Consider the following 18,252-nt stretch of genomic DNA (forward strand, 5'->3'; position numbering starts at 1 on the left):
CAAGCACTTAGGCCATCTTCCACTGCTCTTCCAGGCCATGAGCAGAGAGCTGGGTCAGAAGAGGAGCAGCCAGAACATGAACTGGCATCCACAGGATATCAGTGCTGCAGGCAAGGCTTAGCCTAGTAAGCCACAGCCCCCCTGTACTCTTTATTGTTTAACTTCACCTTCTATAGATGCTTAATACCTGCTGTACTGTAGCAAACTCTCACTTGTGACTCACATCAGTCCTGCCCACCCCAATCCAATAATATTTTCTAAGATCAGTCTTGCAAAATAACATTTCATGGTGACCTGTGCCTGCTGAAGCACACAAGATACACTGCACAATGTGGGAAAGAGCAAGGGGTGCTTAGAGATGTAGAGGCAGAAGGAACAGGAAGGGGCAAAGTTTACATTACACATTCAGCCATGCTACCCTGGTGATTTTAATGCTGACCATCAGTGGACTGTGGGTGTCTGTGTGGGAGGCATCTTGTCTTTTCTCAATAAGAGAGATTGTTAGAAAAACTCTCAACCTAAGGCAGTCACCAAAATCCCCACCATGCTTTATATGTCTCTGTAGACTTCCTATGTGATACCTGGTTACTGTCCTATCAACATTCCCCACCTCCCTTCTGCTATTATCTTGTGTCCATTTCCCAAGTTAATTAGGCTGGGAAATATGTGACAGCCCAGCTTCATCACTTGTCTTCAAATGGTGTGTTAATTCCAGGGGGATGATTCTGGTAACTTGCAACTGAGCTCCCCGCGCCTTTGCAGTCCTGAAATTTTTTTATACAGGCAGAGTGGACAGTGAGAGAGAGAGTGAGAAAGGTCTTCCTTTGCCGTTGGTTCACCCTCCAATGGCCGCTGCGGCCGGCGTGCTGCAGCTGGCGCACCGCACTGATCCGAAGGCAAGAGCCACATGCTTCTCCTGGTCTCCCATGGGGTGTAGGGTCCAAGCACTTAGGCCATCCTCCACTGCACTCCTGGGCCATAGCAGAGAGCTGGCCTGGAAGGGGGGCAACCAGGACAGAATCCAGCACCCCGACCGGGACTAGAACCCGGTGTGCTGGCGCCGCTAGATGGAAGATTAGCCTATTGAGCTGCGGTGCCCACCTGCAGTCCTGAAAATCTTTAAAAATCTCAGCTGCAACACTGAGTACTCAAGTTTCTGTACAGCTGGAACCTCTAAATCCCACAGTCTGAGACCTGTGCTCTCCTCATAGCTGCCTCCGTGTTTTCTACGGATGAGCATCCTACTTTGGTTGGATATCTGATATTCACAGTTACCAAAAGCTTGGTCCCTGTCCCACTGTGCCAAATCAAAATAATGATCATGAGGGTTGGGCATGAAAGAAAGAGAACATTTAATTTGTTGACAGATGAGGAGTGGAGCAGACTTTCACCTCAAGAGCTATCTCCCTGTTCAATGAGAGTGTTTTAGGATTCTTGAAGGGGCTACAAGGAAGTGGAGGCTGGACTGTGAAATTGTGAAGGCACTCACAAGTCTCTGGTGCCAGAGTCCATGCCTTATACATGCCTTGCGTGCTTCACCCTTGGTATAAACAGGTAGTGAGATTACACTAGACCTAGATTAGAACACAAGTACGCAGGAAGCCAGAAGTCTAGCCACAAAGGACCTCATATTTAACTTTGGACAGGCTCACTCTATTTGAGAGACAGTGCTTTCATTTGCATATAAATATTGTAGGAATGTCCATGATTAGCCTTCCCACAATATCTGCTATCTAAATATAAAAAATGAGACATGGCTCCTGCTCTCAGGGACTTACACATGTGGCATGACTGCCTAGTCCTCATAGTTTAAAAACATTTTCATGGTCACAATTTGGAGTACTTAATGAAACAACAAAAGAGCTCAAAATAGAAATCTAAAATTGTATGAAATGCATAACACAAAAAACATCAGGAAATGATACGTGATCTATTTGAGCTCTGGTAAGAGCAGAGGAGACATAAAATTGTTCACAGGAAGGGGCCGGCATCAGGTTCTAGTCCCAGTTGCTCCTCTTCCATTCTAGCTCTCTGCTGTGGCCCAGGATGGCAGTGGAGGATGGCCCAAGTGCTTGGGCCCCTGCACCCACATGGGAGACAAGGAAGAAGCACTTGGCTCATGGCTTCGGATCGGCACAACGCCGGCAGTAGCGGCCATCTGGGGAGTGAACCAATGGAAGGAAGACCTTTCTGTCTCTCTCTCACTGTCGATGACTCTACCTGTCAAATAAAAAAAAAATGTTCACAGGAAAGTATACTAGAAACGCTGAAACCACATGAAAGGACAAGAAGTCAGAATAAAGAATTAATCTTGAAATGTAGATGGCTAAAGAATTTAAAAGAATAAGAAATGAGAGCTACCTAAACCAAATAAAGGCTACCATATACAATTTGGAGACTAAACCAAATTCATGTATAGAAACTAAAACATGTATAGAAGCAGATATGTATAGAAACAAAATTTCATGAACGAACGTTTAAAAAGAATAATCTTTTGACTTAATTATAGGAGATCAAGTGAGTGCATGATCCAGATACATTCAGTGGACACTCATGAGTGGGCAGAAATCCATAACATGGGTGCTATGTTGTTGGTTTCAGCTCAGAGTCAGGCAACAAACCAAGGGTCCACAAGCGTGAAGCTCTGCTGTGATGCAGCAGTGAAAGACCTGCCCAGGAGCACAGGAGAGGCCTGGCTGCTTTCCAGTGCTCTGGGCCAATCTGCCCTTCTGCCAATCTGCACAGGATTCATTCGCACCACTTTGTCACCAGCAGCAGACTTGTCTTCCAAGCCCCAACCTCCTAACTTTATCCTAGCCCTTAGAAAAGAGTGTATCTGGACAAAAGCACATCCAGTCCCAAGGGCAGAGGATGGCATTACAGTCTCATTTCTTCTCTTTGCTATCTGCCATGATCACTCTTCCACCTAGCCCCTGGGTTTGTGTCCCTGGTGGGAGAGGGGCTCCCCACTGCATCAAAGGCGAGGGGCACACACACACATCATAAGGGGCATTCTGTGATGCAATAACCTGGGGGGGTGGTGTAGGAGATAAAAGTGGGCGTAGTCTTAGGCATGTGTCCAGTTACTCATTTTGACGCTCTTTGGCCAGATGAGTAACTAGAAGCATTTTCGCAGAAAATGACAAAAAAGCTACCTCCGATTCTCCCGCGTCACCCCCAGCCTCACAGTCCTGCTCCTTCAGATTCCCGTTTTCCAACCTGCCTGCCTCACCTGGCTCCTCCCTCTGGCAAACCTAAGCCTGTCCTCCAGCACAAGAAGTCTTCAGCTGCCTACCCTGCCCGTCTCCCTGCTCTGACCAACAGCTCTTCCCACAAGATCATTCCTACCTCCAAGACCTCCCAGACCTCCAAGCGCACCCTGGCCTCTGTTCCCTCCAAGTCACCCACTCACCGCTCTGTTCGTCTGGCTCCCCTTTCCTGCTTCTCCTCTGTCTGGGCCCCGACTCCTCCTCCCAGCCCCTCTTATTAGGCCTCTGGACTCTGTTCTCCACTGATATTCACCCCAGCGCAGATCTTACCTTCTTGATGGGCCAGGACAGTTTGGAACCAATCTAGACAAGAGAGGTCAGTGACGTCTCAGGAACATGGCCTGATGGGGAAAGGGAGTGTAACATGAAGGCAAACTGAGATCCCTGTAGGACCCTTTCCATGGTGACAAGATCTCAGTAATCCTCCTGCTAACTGTATATCTCCTTCATCTTCAAATGCTCATTCTTTTCAGAATGAGAGGTACCAATAATGATGTCTTTTTTTCCTATCAGGCACTTCACATCCTCTCTGTCTATAAGAAGCCTTCAATCAGCTTCCACACCTGCAAGTGCCTTCCCTTGGGAACACAACCTGGGAACTCAGAGCTGACAGCAGGACTAGTGGCCCCTAAGGTAAGAGTGTGCAAGAGAATACCTTCAATCTGCTCACAGGAGAGAAAGCTGGTCTGACCTGGGTTTCTGTAGACAACTCTCAGGGTACCAGGTTGCTGTTATACACAGACAGCCAGGGTTTATTCTTTTTTCCCTCCACAAAAGAAGTTCACTGTGTTCTGATCTCAGCCTTTGAGGTTGAGTTCCCCTGTCGGCCACTTATAACCCGGCATGTGATAGGTACCACAGTCTAAATGGCAAGAGCTCACATTTCATTTAGTTGTATATGAATTTTTGGGCTATTCAACTCATAGCTTCCAGGTATTCCTTTTCCACACCCATGGAGCTTCACCACGTCCACAATCCTCTAGGATCGAGGAACAGACTCAGTCACACTCCATGCAGGTTTCTGGGCTCACGCTTTCTCCTCTCTGGTAGGTATACTGTGGCATAATGTTTCACTTTCCTCAGACTCTGTTATTCTCAACGTATGTCTCCAGAACACAGAAATGGTTCCATTCTCATACAAACTGCAGCCAATACATGTGCCTAGTGAACACTTGATGTGGCTAGAATGGCTGTGGAACTAAAGTCTAATTCATATTTGATTCATTTATTCATGTAGCTACCTCTGGCTGGCACACACTATTCTGGACTGTGCCACTCTAGACTGTGATGTTCTTCTTTGTAAGTGCCAAATGGGTGCCTGGCCTATGATGGGCAGGCAGCTACACACCAACATGAACTACAAGGCTGTTTTTCTCTAGTTCACAGGAATGCCTGAAGGCTCCAAGTCACGAGATGATACATGGAGGAACGTGCAGGTGGTGAGTCCTGGGGTCCTCAGTCTCACTGGGAGACTGCACAGAGGATGACACGGGCTTTACAGAGGACTGGGAAGCCTCTAAGGTTAGTAACACTGTGGGGTAAGTGTCAGAGTTCTCTGATTACATCCCCGAAACAAGAATCACCACACAGACTCAGAATATACTAACATAGTTACCCTAATGCCAGTTTATTAACTCATGTCAATATGACACTCTTATCCTCAACAATGAATTCACTCAGCAAACATTTAGATGTTTGATGCTATTGCCACATTGTCTTGGGTCACACTTAGATTAATGGTTAGTTACTAGCTCAATATATAAAGTTCAGTTTCATTAGTTTAAAACATATGTCTTAAATTCTTTTTACACATGAGGCTTAATTTTGAGGTTTCAATAATGTAAGTATTTAGAGAAGCATCTGGTACATGGAGCTCAGTAAATGTTATTATTTTCATTATTATTATTAGGGTATAATGATTGTAGATCACGGAGCTTCTGTCCTATAATAGAGAAGACTGAGTAATAAACACATTTTCATATAAGTAAGGTATAGGATTGTTGTGGCTGCAGCGCACAAACTGGGCATCAAGTCAGGGTGCAGAATTCTAGGAAGTCTTCCTGGTAGAGGTGATCACAAACAAGGCACAGCACTTCAGGTAAGTTACATAGAAAAACAATATAAAGAGCAACATGAGTGCTATCTGACGATGGGCAGCAATCTGCCAGGCCACAGTACAGTAGGGAGAGAAGGAGGCCTGTTTGGCAATGAAGGAAGAAGGATGTCTTTCCTGTGATTCCCTTCTTCTTGACCCCCACTACCATCAAGTAGAATCTGATGGAAGTAGAATGTTGTGTGTGGGTGGGAATGGGGAGAGGAGGGAGTCACAGGGTTGTGAAGGAGCAGCGTACAGAGGAGCAGATCAGGAGCAAAGGAAGTGAGGTGTTATCATGAGGGGACGCACTAGCTAGAGTAATGATACCACCTTCTGGGACACGGGGCACTAAGCGATGTCACAGGTGATGAGGATTTTCAGAACCAAGCAGTAATACTATTTAGCTTGGTTCACTTTCTTTTATTATATTCTCACTTATGCTGTTTAGACCTATTTCTCACATGTTATAGATGACTTAAATAAGATCAAGAGACATTCTGCCACCTAGTTGGTAGTAGAAGAAGGACAGGAACCTCTGACTACAAAGACCAGGTTCATTCAATTGTCACATTGCCCCCCCTAAAGCTGAGAGTTGATAGGGTAGAAGAGTTGCAAAGTCATAAGTTAAGTGACTTGAATATTCCTGGAAAATTTTTCACAAAAAACCTTGTAGTGCATTGAGGCTATCTCCTGTGTGAGATGCCCTTATCAATAACCTGGGAAATAAGAGAATGTGTAACTGGAACCAGAGTTAATATTGCTATGCATAATTGAACTCCTTGTTATGTCTCAGCCTCAACCTCACCCTTGTCCCCACCACATGTATATTGACAGCCGCTCTCCCACAAGACTGGGGAGCTGCTGGAGAACTCAGCTGGCAGGACGCAGTCTTGCTCATTGTTCCCCAGCTAACAACACTGTTTCTCAGCAGAATGATAGTAAATTCTCCTCTTAGCCTTAGGAAGCTGTGATGATTTCAGAAGGGTGCTTGAGCCTTGCTAGTGCAAAGGCACTCAGGAAAGGCTCAGAATGATACCTGTTAAAGGTCATCCTGTAGCTCAGCCAGAAAGGGAAGGACTCCATCTGTGTATCTGGGTGATGGAAGGGTGTATGCAATGGTGCAAGTAGGAGAAACCACAGGGCTAACAGGTCAGGTTTTCACTCCACCAGCAGACCAGACCAAACACCCACCTCTCTCCCCCAGGTTTACTGTTAACGCAGAGATAGGTCAGATACACTTCTTGTTTTCAAGTACTTCAGTGGAAATGAATGCACTTGTATGTGCACGAGATAGGTAACAGAGGGTATTGACTGTGGCGTGTGCTTTAAGGTGGAGCAGCATGTAACTCAGCCCACAGTCATTTCAGAAGATGATTACTCAGGGGGAACCCACTCATCAGTCTTTTACCTCCTAGGTCTGACACATGCTGTGGAACTCTTCCCTGGCACTGCTCAGGCAGCTTCAGTACCAGGAGAGTTCCTGAGCTGGGCACACGGCTGAGTTCCTGAAGACACGGAGAGTTCCAGGCAGGTATTGGAGCACCGGTGGATGTCATTACCAGGATTCAGCATGCAATGCTGCTTCCCAGAGATGGCACTGACACACCACTGGCCAGGGACAGTAGAGAGAAGCCTCTGTCAAGAAATGGCAGAGAGATGCCAGTGCCAAGATGCTATAGGAGGACTGGGACCTGATCTGCTCTAGAATATTTTCAGAGGGAGGCACATCTCAACATTGCAGAAACTCTACTGCATTTGCTGAGTTTCTCCACTAGGAGCAGAGGTCTCTGGAAGGCCCCAAGGAAGAAGGAAAGCTCTGAACTGCACTTTCCCTGAGAGAAAACGTCTCTCCGACCCAGCCATTGTGGATGCCTCAGGAACCCCTGAGGCCACATCAGAGCACGTATATTAGATGCATGGGCATGCAGCCATGTGCTTAAGATGGCATTGTGAAAGATGAGTGTTCTATAATTCCATTCTTCCAAGTTTGAAATTTCCTTATTTTTTAAATGGATTTTTTCTGCTTTTTAATAAAATAATGTGTTTATCTCATACTTTCTACTTTTGCCTGAGCCCTGGTAGGAGGCTGTTCAATTGACTCCAAACCCAAGGTTCTCCGACTTTGCCTCATCTGTGCACCCAAGAGACATGAAACAGCTCCTAAACACCACGGAGCCTCTTTGAAACTCAGGATCCACTCTCCACCCCCTTGGCTGACCCACAGGAACCCCACTCACCAGCTGCTCAGCCTCATTCTGTGGCTCCAGAACTCCCTGCTCTGCCATAGCACTGTGGTTTCAGATTAAGAAACCTTAGAGTTGTTCTCAAGGCTTCTCTCCCTCACTGAGGAGGATCCTTTTCCAGGATTCCTGCCTTTGAAAGACAGCATCGCCTGGGAGCAGGGATTCCCCACTGCTACACACTGAAATCTACCGCCTGAATTGTGCCTAAATCTGCTTCCCAAAAGAGCCTCCCTCATGCTCTGATGGATCTGATGGGTTCCCAGCTACTCTATCTTTTGTACAAACTGGTCCTTTGCACACTGAATGGCACCACTTTGATCACATCAACCTTTCTGTCAATCATAGCAGTCAACCTGGAGTTCCTGAGATGAACATGTTCCTGACATGAGCAGGCACTACTAGAGCCTCTGGATCCAGCTCCAGTTCCATTCCAGCCTAGGCTGCTCTACTCCCCTATCCCACACCTATGCTTTTTTAAAAAATTATTTTATTGATTTGATTGTGACAGTTTGAGAGAAGTTGAGAGACACAGAGGTCTTCCATATTCTGGTACTCTCCCCAGATGGCTAAAACAATGAGGTCTAGGCTAATTCAAAGCTTTCACTGGGAGTTTCCTTAGGGTTTCATATTTGGATTGCAGGGGACAAACATTAGGGAATCTTCACCTGCTTTTCCAAGGCCGTTAGCATGGAGTTGGTTCAGAAATGGAGTACCCTCGACATGAAACAGGTCCCATTTATGGGATGCCACTGCCATAAGTGGTAGCTTTAGCTGCTAACCCACAATGCTGGCCCCTTCATGTGAATTTAATAAAGATGTTAGTGCATACTGTGTGCCAGCCACAGTTTAAACCTGCACACATGTCCTTTTCTCGCCAGTCTTTTCTAAGTAAACACATTTTCCAACCACTATTTTCCAGAAATTAAGTGAATATCTAATTCTGTTGAATGTTTCAAAAAAATTTTTGCAGGCAACACACTGGAGTGCTGCTGTGGAGTAGGACTGTCATTGAAATTAATTAACTTCCACTCAAACATGTTCCAAGTGGCCATAACATGGCATTCATTCAATTACCAAGTGTCTAGATGTGGATGTTTTGAACAGAGGTTCTGGAATCACAGTACCTGAGTTCACATTCTTGTCCTGTCACACATAAACTTGTGACTTTCAGCTAACCTTTTAATATCCCTGAGATTAACAGTTGGTATCAGAAGTGATGTAATAGGAATACCACAACAGCGTTGGATACATGATATCATGTGACAGTCAGTATGATAGGGCTGGATGGGAGGATTTGTACAATTTTGAAAGAAATACAAGTAGTAACCAATAATATAGATAGAGTAGTAAACATTTGGCAATCCTATAAAAAACAGTTGCTATGTCAGGGAATAGAGAACTCTACATGTAGTCTTCTTGGAGAGGCAATCACAGGTTGAGGCAAAGCACATTAGGGCAAATATATGGGAGCCATATAAGTCAGTGCCTATACAACATAAGCAGTTAAGATCTTCAATAAATAGTACGTTGCAGTAACTCAAGGAAGGAGAAAAATAAGAGTATTTCAAACACAAAATTAGTAGGAGGAAGATACAAGACTGAGATTTTCCACATAAGGCAAATAAAATGACAAACCATTAAAGACTAATAAAGAAAACAGGCTAAATAAAATCATAGATGAAAAGGAATACATTATATCTAACCTTAGAGAAATGCAAGGGATTACCCCAAGTCTGATCCATAGCCTAACAGTTTCAAATGTTAAGTTTTCATTAGTATGTATCTGAATTGCGGAGATACAGAGAGATAGATCTTCCATTTGCTGATTAACACTGCAAATGCCTATAACAGCCAGGGCTTGGCCAGGTAAAAGCCAAGAACCATGAGCTCCTACTGGGTCTCCCACATGTCCAGGAGGATCTCAAGGACTTAGGGCACTGTGTGCTGCCTCCCAGGGCTCTAGGAGGAACCTGCATCAGAGGACTAAGGCAGGACTTGATCCCAGGCACTGTGATATGGAATGCTAATGTTCCTAGCGGCAGCTTTACATCTTCTGCCACAACCTCCAATACCAAGAGGAATATTTAAATGTACCTTGGAATAGATGTAGGCAATTTTCTTCCCCCAAAGTTCCATGAGGAGCTACCTAATTGTAAATTATTCTACAACTGAACCATGTATTTATCCCCCATGTATTTATCCCCCATCTTCTCACTGGAGATGGCAGGACAACAAACAGTGCTATGTCCTTACACACCATACCATGTCTATGCCAGCTGAGGCCAGCTGAGAAATACAAAGTCCATCCCTCCCTCAGGGACATACTTAGGCGACACATATTCTTACTCCCCATAAGAGCTTACATTTAGGAAATGGTAATCTTGTAAATTTAATTGGTGGGGATGGCAGATTCTGAAGAAAACAATCCCCACACCTGCCCTGTGACTGCCAGCTCCTCATCCGTATGTGTGTATCCGCCTGTGACACCTGACAGGACGTCCACCAGCTGAACACACTTAGAAAACCCCTGGATTCCAGAGGAAAGCTTTCCCCATGAGTACCTTTTGTTTGCGTTCTTCTGTGCAAAGCAGCCAGCGGACCTCTTAGTAGGGACTTGGGACTTGGGCCATCCTCCACTGCCCTCCTGGGCCACAGCAGAGAGCTGGACTGGAAGAGGAGCAACCAGGACAAGAACCCAGCGCCCATATGGGATGCCGGCACCGCAGGTGGAGGATTAACCAAGTTAGCCATGGCGCCGGCCCCCATATTTCTCTTTTGATTCTATTTATGTTTGTCACTTTCAAAAGGATTTACCTTTTAACTTGTAAGATATGCAGATCTTTTCATTATTGTTTCTAGTTTTTGATCACTATTTAAGAAAATCTTCACAGCAGTAGTTGAAATATAATCTTCTGTAGTTTTCCCTAGTGTTTGCTTCTAATCTTCCTTCCATCTGTCCTTTCACTCTTTCTAGCATGCGCTTTCTCTCTCTCTTTCTCACACACACACACACACACACATACATACACACACACACATTTGCGTTTTCCTGTTTTTGTGTATTTTGTGTGTGGTGTAAAGAGGGACACCCTGTTCCTCAGCTGACTTTGAAATTCATTAGCTCCAAGGCACCACAATTGTGCACACCCTGTATGTCTGCACTTACTGTCACTCTGATCACTTCCTGACCTTGGAGTAGTCCTATATTCACTGGGGATGTCCATCAGGACCCAGCTCAGGACTCTGAGAATCCCACAAAGTGACTTCCTGTTACTCAAAACCCCAGCAGGCAGACATGGGCTCTCCCCTTCCTGCTGTGTATGCAGCCTGGAGTGCCTCCTGTTCACAGAACTTATCATCCGATCCTCAGTGTGACCTGGTAGCTTGGAAGAAATACAGTCTTGAATTCAGATCAGAGGTCAACCTTTTTCTTTTTGTGAGATCTCCACCTCAGTCTCAATTTCTCATTTTTTAAAATATTTTCAACTCTACTTTCTTTTTAAAGATAATTTTGTTCATTTATTTGAGAGGCAGAGTCACATACAATAAGAATGGTCCTCTTTCTGCTTGTTCACTTCCCAATGGCCACAACTGCTGGAGCTGCGCCGAATCAACTTCAGGAGCAAGAACCTTTTCCATGACTCCCCTGAGGGTGCATGGGCCGAAGGACTTGGGCAATGTCCTGGTTTTCTCTGCCATTAGCAGACACCTGCATTGAACAGGAGCAGCTGGGACATGAACCAGTGGTCATATGGGATGTTGGCACTGCAGGTAGAGGATTAGCCTGCTACGCCATAGCACTAGTCCCCAATTTATCAATCATATAATGGGGATAAAAAGAGCATCTAAACAGCAAGGTTTGTTTTGAGGATTAAACAAAAAATGTATGGAAATTGAGCAGTACTATACCTAGATAACAGTTAGTGCTTAATAAATGCCTGTTATTGGTAAGATAATCTACAATATGTTGGGGCCACTGGTGTGATATCCATATCCTATATTGTTGTGTTGAGTTCAGGCCTCAACTCCACTTATTTCAAGGTTCCAACTGGTACTCACCTTTGAAAATTAGCAGGTGATGGCTTGGGTCTTTGGGTCCTGCCACTCAGGTGGGAACACCCACATTAAGTTCATAGCTCTCAACATTCTACAGGTTCATCTTGTGTATGTAGGCCTTTGAGTATGAAACTCCAGGAAGAGATCTCTCTTTCTGTATTTGTCCTACCTCAATAAAAATGAAGATAACTAAAATTAACATAAATATCAAGCATAATATAAAGTATAAACAGTGGTAAGGAAGGTAGTTAAATATTGGTCAGGAATTCAAATCAGCAAGAGGAATTAACACTTTTATCTATACAGGTGCTTTGAATTACAGCATACAATTAAGCAATCATTAACGCACATACAGGGATGACTTCAACAACTGTAGGTGGTGCTAAGATTCCAATTTAAGAAATGAACGCATCATTCATACAGAAAATGAACAAAGAAATGTCAGTGTTAAATTGTACCCTATTCAATGGGATCTAATATGCATCTATAGAAAATTTCTTCAAAAAACTGCAGAGTCTACATTCTCTTACAGCTCTTCTCCAGGATAGCATATGGTAGGTCAAAAAAACATGTGACACTTTGGAAACAATAGGAATCAGGCCAGTGCCATGGCTCACTAAGCTAATCCTCCACCTTGCGGCGCTGGCACCCTGGGTTCTAGTCCCGGTCAGGGCGCCAAATTCTGTCCTGGTTGCCGCTCTTCCAGGCCAGCTCTCTGCTGTGGCCAGGGAGTGCAGTGGAGGATGGCCCAAGTGCTTGGGCCCTGCACCCCATGGGAGACCAGGATAAATACCTGGCTCCTGGCTTTGGATCAGTGCGCTGCACTGGCTGCAGCGTGCTGGCCACAGCGGCCACTGGAGGGTGAACCAACGGCAAAGGAAGACCTTTCTCTCTGTCTCTCTCTCACTGTCCACTTTGTCAAAAAAAAAATAAAAAATAAATCAACGTAATAAACGTATTAACAAACTGCAGAAGAAAAACCATATGATTATCTCAATAGATGAAGAGAAAGCATGTGATAAAGTACAACACCCTTTCATTATGAAAACTCTAAGGAAATTGGGTATAAAAGGACCATTCTTCAACACAATCAAGGCAATTTATGACAAACCCATGGCCAGCATCCTATTGAGTAGGGGAAAGTTGGAAGCATTTCCACTGAGATCTGGTACCAGAGAGGGATGCCCACTCTCACCATTTCTTTTCAATATACTAGAAATTTTAGCCAGAGCCATTAGGTTGTCAGCAATAGATTTATTTTATGTAAGGTATCTGCATGAAAGAATACCTTTAATATGTCCTGACTATGATAGAAATGTAGCTGACCCCATAGGAAAGCTTACTTAACTATCCGGTATTTCCTGAGCTCTTTTTACACAAGTAACAGTAAGAGTTGGAGACACATAACATGCAACAAGTCTCTGACATAACAAGGTTCACAATCTAGTTCTAAAGAGAAACTAACTATGTAATGAGATGTAATATTCATACTAAATGAAATGAAAAAACATTAATACAGCACAATGGAAAACTGGTGTGCAAAAATATGACACGGGGAATGCTAACAGGTGGGGGCTCTACCAGAAAGGGGTGAAGGATAAGAAATTAAACAAAAGAAATGGAAAATTTTAAGTAGAGTAATATGGTAAAGTAGCCTTAAATAAATGAGTTTGGGAGCCAGCATTGTGGCATAGCAGATTAAGCTGCCACTTGCAATGCTGGCACCTCATATAGGCACTGGTTCAGGTCCCAGCTGCTCCATTTCCAATCCAGCTCCCTGCTACTGCACCTGGGAAAGCAGTGGAGAATGGCCCAACTCCTTGGGCCCCTGCACCCATGTGGGAGACCCAGAAGAAGCTCTGGCTTCCTGGCTTTGGATAAGCTACCACCAGCATTGCTGCCATGTGGGGAGTGAAGCAGTGGATGGAAGACCTCTTTCCCTCTTTCTCTGTAACTCTGATTTTCAAATAAATAAAATAAATCTTAAAAAAAGAAAAGATTTCTCTCCATCTCTCTCACTGTCTAACTCTGCCTGTCAAAACAAAACAAAAAAAGAAAGAAATGAGCTTGTAATATGGCTAAGTTAACTAGTATTCTTATCCATCTGCCTCTAAAAGTACTGCCTAACAGCAATTCTCTGGCAAATACATACTGGAGTCCTATCTGAAATCCCCTTCTTGTTGCAAAGACCAAGAAGGCTCTCGCAGTTCATGAACAGGGTGAGGCTCACACCCAACAGAGGGCAGAGAAAGGGAAGCACTATAAACCTGGGAGCTTATCTCCTGGCAAAGAGCAAGCTCCACATAAGGCTAAGTGATCTACCCTTCTGCTCCTATTGAGGATGTTCTTTCCTGAACCTTTGTAAAACACCAGTAAACATAGTCAAGGCAGACATCCAAGAATAAGAGGCTAAGAAAAGGAACATGAACATAGTCGTGATCACACTGATGAGATACAACCACACAAGCATTCTTAGTGTATGGTTTTAATTATTTTTTGTAATAAATAAATATAAAATGTAAAGGGAGGAACCATATTACCACAACATGCAAAAACTTTATACTGTGCTTTGTTCACTTAAAATACCATGAACTGGAGCCAGCGCCATGGCGCACTAGGTTAATCCTCCACCTGCAGCGCCAGCATCCCATAAGGGTGCCGGTTTCTAGTCCTGGTTGCTCTTCTTCCAGTACAGCTCTCTGCTGTGGCCCAGAAGGCAGTGGAGGATGGCCCAGGTGCTTGGGCTCCTGCACCCACATGGGAGACCAGAAAGAAGCACCTGGCTCCTAGCTTCGGATTGGCATAGCTCCGGCTGTAGTGGCCATTTAGGGGGTGAACCAATGGAAGGAAGACCTTTCTTTTTGTCTCTCACTATCTAACTCTGTCAAATAAAAAAATTAAAATACCATGACCCATCTCCTTCTGTTTTAATTTATATATATTTATGCTGGTACTTTTGTTTTTAATTTTTTCAAAAAGTCCAAAGTAGAGAGATCAGTTTATCCCCATCCTATCATGGAGCTCCAATCACTGCAGTCTTTTGTAAATTTGGCTTCATCTATCTCCTCCCTGGCTTTGTTGTTTTGTTATTGTTAAACTATTTTTTCTTTATTCCATTTGTGGTATTCAAAGCACTTATATAACCTTTCTTTTTATATATTTTAAAGGGAGAGATATATCTTCCATCTTCTGGCTCACTCCCCTGGGGCTGTGCCAGGCCAAAGTCAGGAGCCTAGAACTCAGAAAGGTTCTCTCATGTGGAAGCCAGAGACCCAGGCACTTTAGCCATCATCTGCTGCCTATCCTGATGCACATTAGAAGGAAGCTGGATTGTAAGTGGAGCCAGGATTCTGACAGGAGATGCTGGCATCCCAAGGAGATGCTGGCATCCCAATCAGCTACTGTGTCACTATCCCAAAGATCCCCTGTTTTGTTTATGTATCTTGGATAGATTTTTTTTAAACCACCAGTAAACTACCCATTTAAACCACCTCTGATCATATCCAGTAAAATTAACAACAGTTCATCTCATGCCCAGGCCATATTCAGACCTCTCCAAGAGCCTCAAAAATCCTAGTTGCACACAGTAGTTTTAAAGTAAGGATGTTTATTACCTCGAGTTGTATAATTTAGTCATCCCTCTGTGTCACTTAGTTATTTGTAGTGTTTTGCTATTATGAAAAACTAGTGTTAAAATTTACAACAAAGTCCTGGGCTCTGGTGTTTAGGTTTGAAAAGTAACACAGATTTAAGACCTACCTATGACACTTCTCCCAACCCCCCCCCCCAAAATAATGCTATACCAATTTATATTTCTACCAGCCATGTCAGTGTTACCAATTCACCTACATTTTGATGAAAAGTTATTTCTTATCCCCAAAGTCATGTCATTCTTAAATATTTACATAAAATGCTAGATTACCACAATAAATACAGATGAAAAATTTCTAGAGCAGACTGAAGATTTTTTTCTGGACTATCCATACCCCCCAAAAAACTAGGAAAACATGGGAGTCCAGATATGCACCACACTACTTAGAAACTGTTGTATAATACAATTATGCCATATGGTCTGATAACAATATATTTAATATAGCTTACAGATTTTTCTAAGGAACATATTTGTTGAAATAAGAAATCAATAAAGTAATTTTTTATTCTGTTAATACTAAAAATAATTGCCACAATGAGCCTCTGAAAAGGCCAGGGTCTTAAGCAGTAGTAGTCTCCTGAGTGCCTACTTGTGTAGGATGCTGGTATTTCACATGCCAGGAATAACTTGACTATTCCTCTGCAAATTAAGTAAAACACTTAAGTAAGCTGCCTTATCACGTTTCACTCGTTTTCTCTCAGTTTTCACAAATAGCTAATCTTACTGAAAGAACCACCATTTAAACAAAAAATTAAGAACAAAGAATATGTCAATGCCTTTGCCTCAATCTACCAGCTAAGTTATTCAAACTCTTTATTTCTTAAAATGCCAGCTTACTATGTGTGAGTCACAGTACAGTCTGAGGGTCCAGTGTGAGCAGAGGCTGCAGGAACCTGAGTGTGCACATCTCCTCCTACCTTCGCCTTGGGCACCAGCAGGTCAGTGGCTTAGAAATCTGCATATGGGGCCAGTTCTGTGGCACAGTGGGTTAACACCCTGGCCTGAAGCACCGGCATCCCACATGGGCACCGGTTCTAGATTCTAGTCCCAGCTGCTCCACTTCCCATCCAGCTCTCTGCTGTGGCCTGGGAAAGCAGTAGAAGATGGCCCAAGTCCTTGGGCCCCTGCACTGCGTGAGAGACCTGGAAGAAGCTCCTGGCTTCGGATCAGTGCAGCTCCAGTCATTGTGACCAATTAGGGAGAGAACCATCGGATGGAAGACCTCTCACTCTGCCTCTCCTCTCTCTGTGTAACTCTGACTTGCAATAAATAAATGAATCTTAAAAAAAAGAAAAGAAATCTGCAAAGGCTACACACCATCCTCCTCACAGTAACCAATATTCGTATTTCTAGTGATTTTCAGTTACAAACCCTGCCCGAGAAGTCAGGTGTAATGGAGCCATTTAAACCTCAAGAATATAAAATATGGTCAGATAACAATATATTTAACATAGTTTACAGATTTTTCTAAGGAACATATTTGTTTAAATAAGAAATCAATAAAATAATTTTTATTCTGTCAATATCAAAAATAACTGTCACAATGAGTCACTGAAAATTGTAATTTCTATAAGTTTTCTCTATGCATTCATAAAAAATACAAAAGTATTATTTTTTGCCAGGCAGAGTGGACAGTGAGAGAGAGAGGGAGACAGAGAGAAAGGTCTTCCTTTTTGCCGTTGGTTCACCCGCCAATGGCCGCTGCGGACAGCGCGCTGCGACCGGCACACCGCGCTGATCTGATGGCAGGAGCCAGGTACTTATCCTGGTCTCCTATGGGGTGCAGGGCCCAAGTACTTGGGCCATCCTCCACTGCACTCCCTGGCCACAGCAGAGAGCTGGCCTGGAAGAGGGGCAACCGGGACAGAATCCAGCGCCCTGATCGGGACTAGAACCCGGTGTGCCGGCCGGCGCTGCAAGACGGAGGATTAGCCTAGTGAGCTGCGGCGCTGGCCAAAAATATTATTTTACTTTAGAAAGAAATGTCATCTGTGAGTAGTCAGTTTCTATTTAGTACTCACACAAACTATAAATTAAAAACTTTTTTTTTATTTGAAAGACAGAGTTAAAGAGAAAGCAAGGGAGAAAAGAGATCTTCCATTTGCTGGTTCACTCCTCAAATGGTAATAATGGATTGGGCTGGGCCAGACCCATGCAGGGAGTCAAGAGCTTCATCCCGTCTCCCCAGTGAGTAGCAGGGGCCCAAGCACCTGGGTCATCTGCTGCTGCTTTCCCAGCGCATTATCAGGGAGCTGGATAAGAAGTGGAGAAGCCATGACTGCAACCAGTGCACCCAAGGTATGTTAACCTTACAGGAGCCAGTTTTAAACCACTGCACCACAATGCCAGGCCCAAACACTTTTAAATTCATCCTTAAATTTTAAAATTTATGTCTGAACAGATTATAAAATATTTATTAATAAGAAGAAATGCTCAAATGTCAGTGTTTTGGCTATTATTTCAAATATTGGATATATTTAATTATGTAAACCACAGATAGAAGCAGGAATCAAGAACATAACTGGTAATTATAATCTGTTACCTTTTTAAAAAAGATTTATTTTATTTTATTTTATTTTGAAAGACAGAGTTACAAAGAGAGGTAGAGCCAGAGAGAGAGGTCTTCCATCCGGTGGTTCACTCCCCCAAATGGCCACAACGGCCAGAGCTGAGCTGATCCAAAGCCAGGAGCCAGGAGCTTCTTCCAGGTCTCCCATGTGGGTGCAGAGGTCCATGGACTTGGGCCATCTTCTACTACTTTCCCAGGCCACAGCAGAGAGCTGGATCAGAAGTGCAGCAGATGGGACTTGAACTGGTGCCCATATGGGATGCCAGCACTACAGGCTGGGGCTCTAACCCTCTGTGCCACAGCACCAGCCCCAATCTATGTTAACTTAAAACCATTTTGGTTTTATAAACCAGTTCATCTAATAGACT

General features: G+C 43.9%; 1 long non-coding RNA gene across 4 annotated transcripts in view; it reads left to right on the forward strand.

The window, feature by feature from the left end:
- LOC103349284 (uncharacterized) overlaps window positions 1-7,416 on the forward strand; it is a 139,577-nt gene extending 132,161 nt beyond the window's left edge. For all 4 annotated transcript variants that reach the window (XR_011379459.1, XR_011379461.1, XR_011379458.1 and 1 more), the window contains 3 exons: window positions 3,783-3,902; window positions 4,649-4,790; window positions 6,780-7,416. This is a non-coding gene — a long non-coding RNA (uncharacterized lncRNA). The remainder of the gene's footprint in view (window positions 1-3,782; window positions 3,903-4,648; window positions 4,791-6,779) is intronic.
- The last annotated feature ends 10,836 nt before the right edge of the window (window positions 7,417-18,252 follow it).

Source organism: Oryctolagus cuniculus, chromosome 10, assembly GCF_964237555.1.
Source record: "Oryctolagus cuniculus chromosome 10, mOryCun1.1, whole genome shotgun sequence".
NCBI classification, from domain to species: domain Eukaryota; kingdom Metazoa; phylum Chordata; class Mammalia; order Lagomorpha; family Leporidae; genus Oryctolagus; species Oryctolagus cuniculus.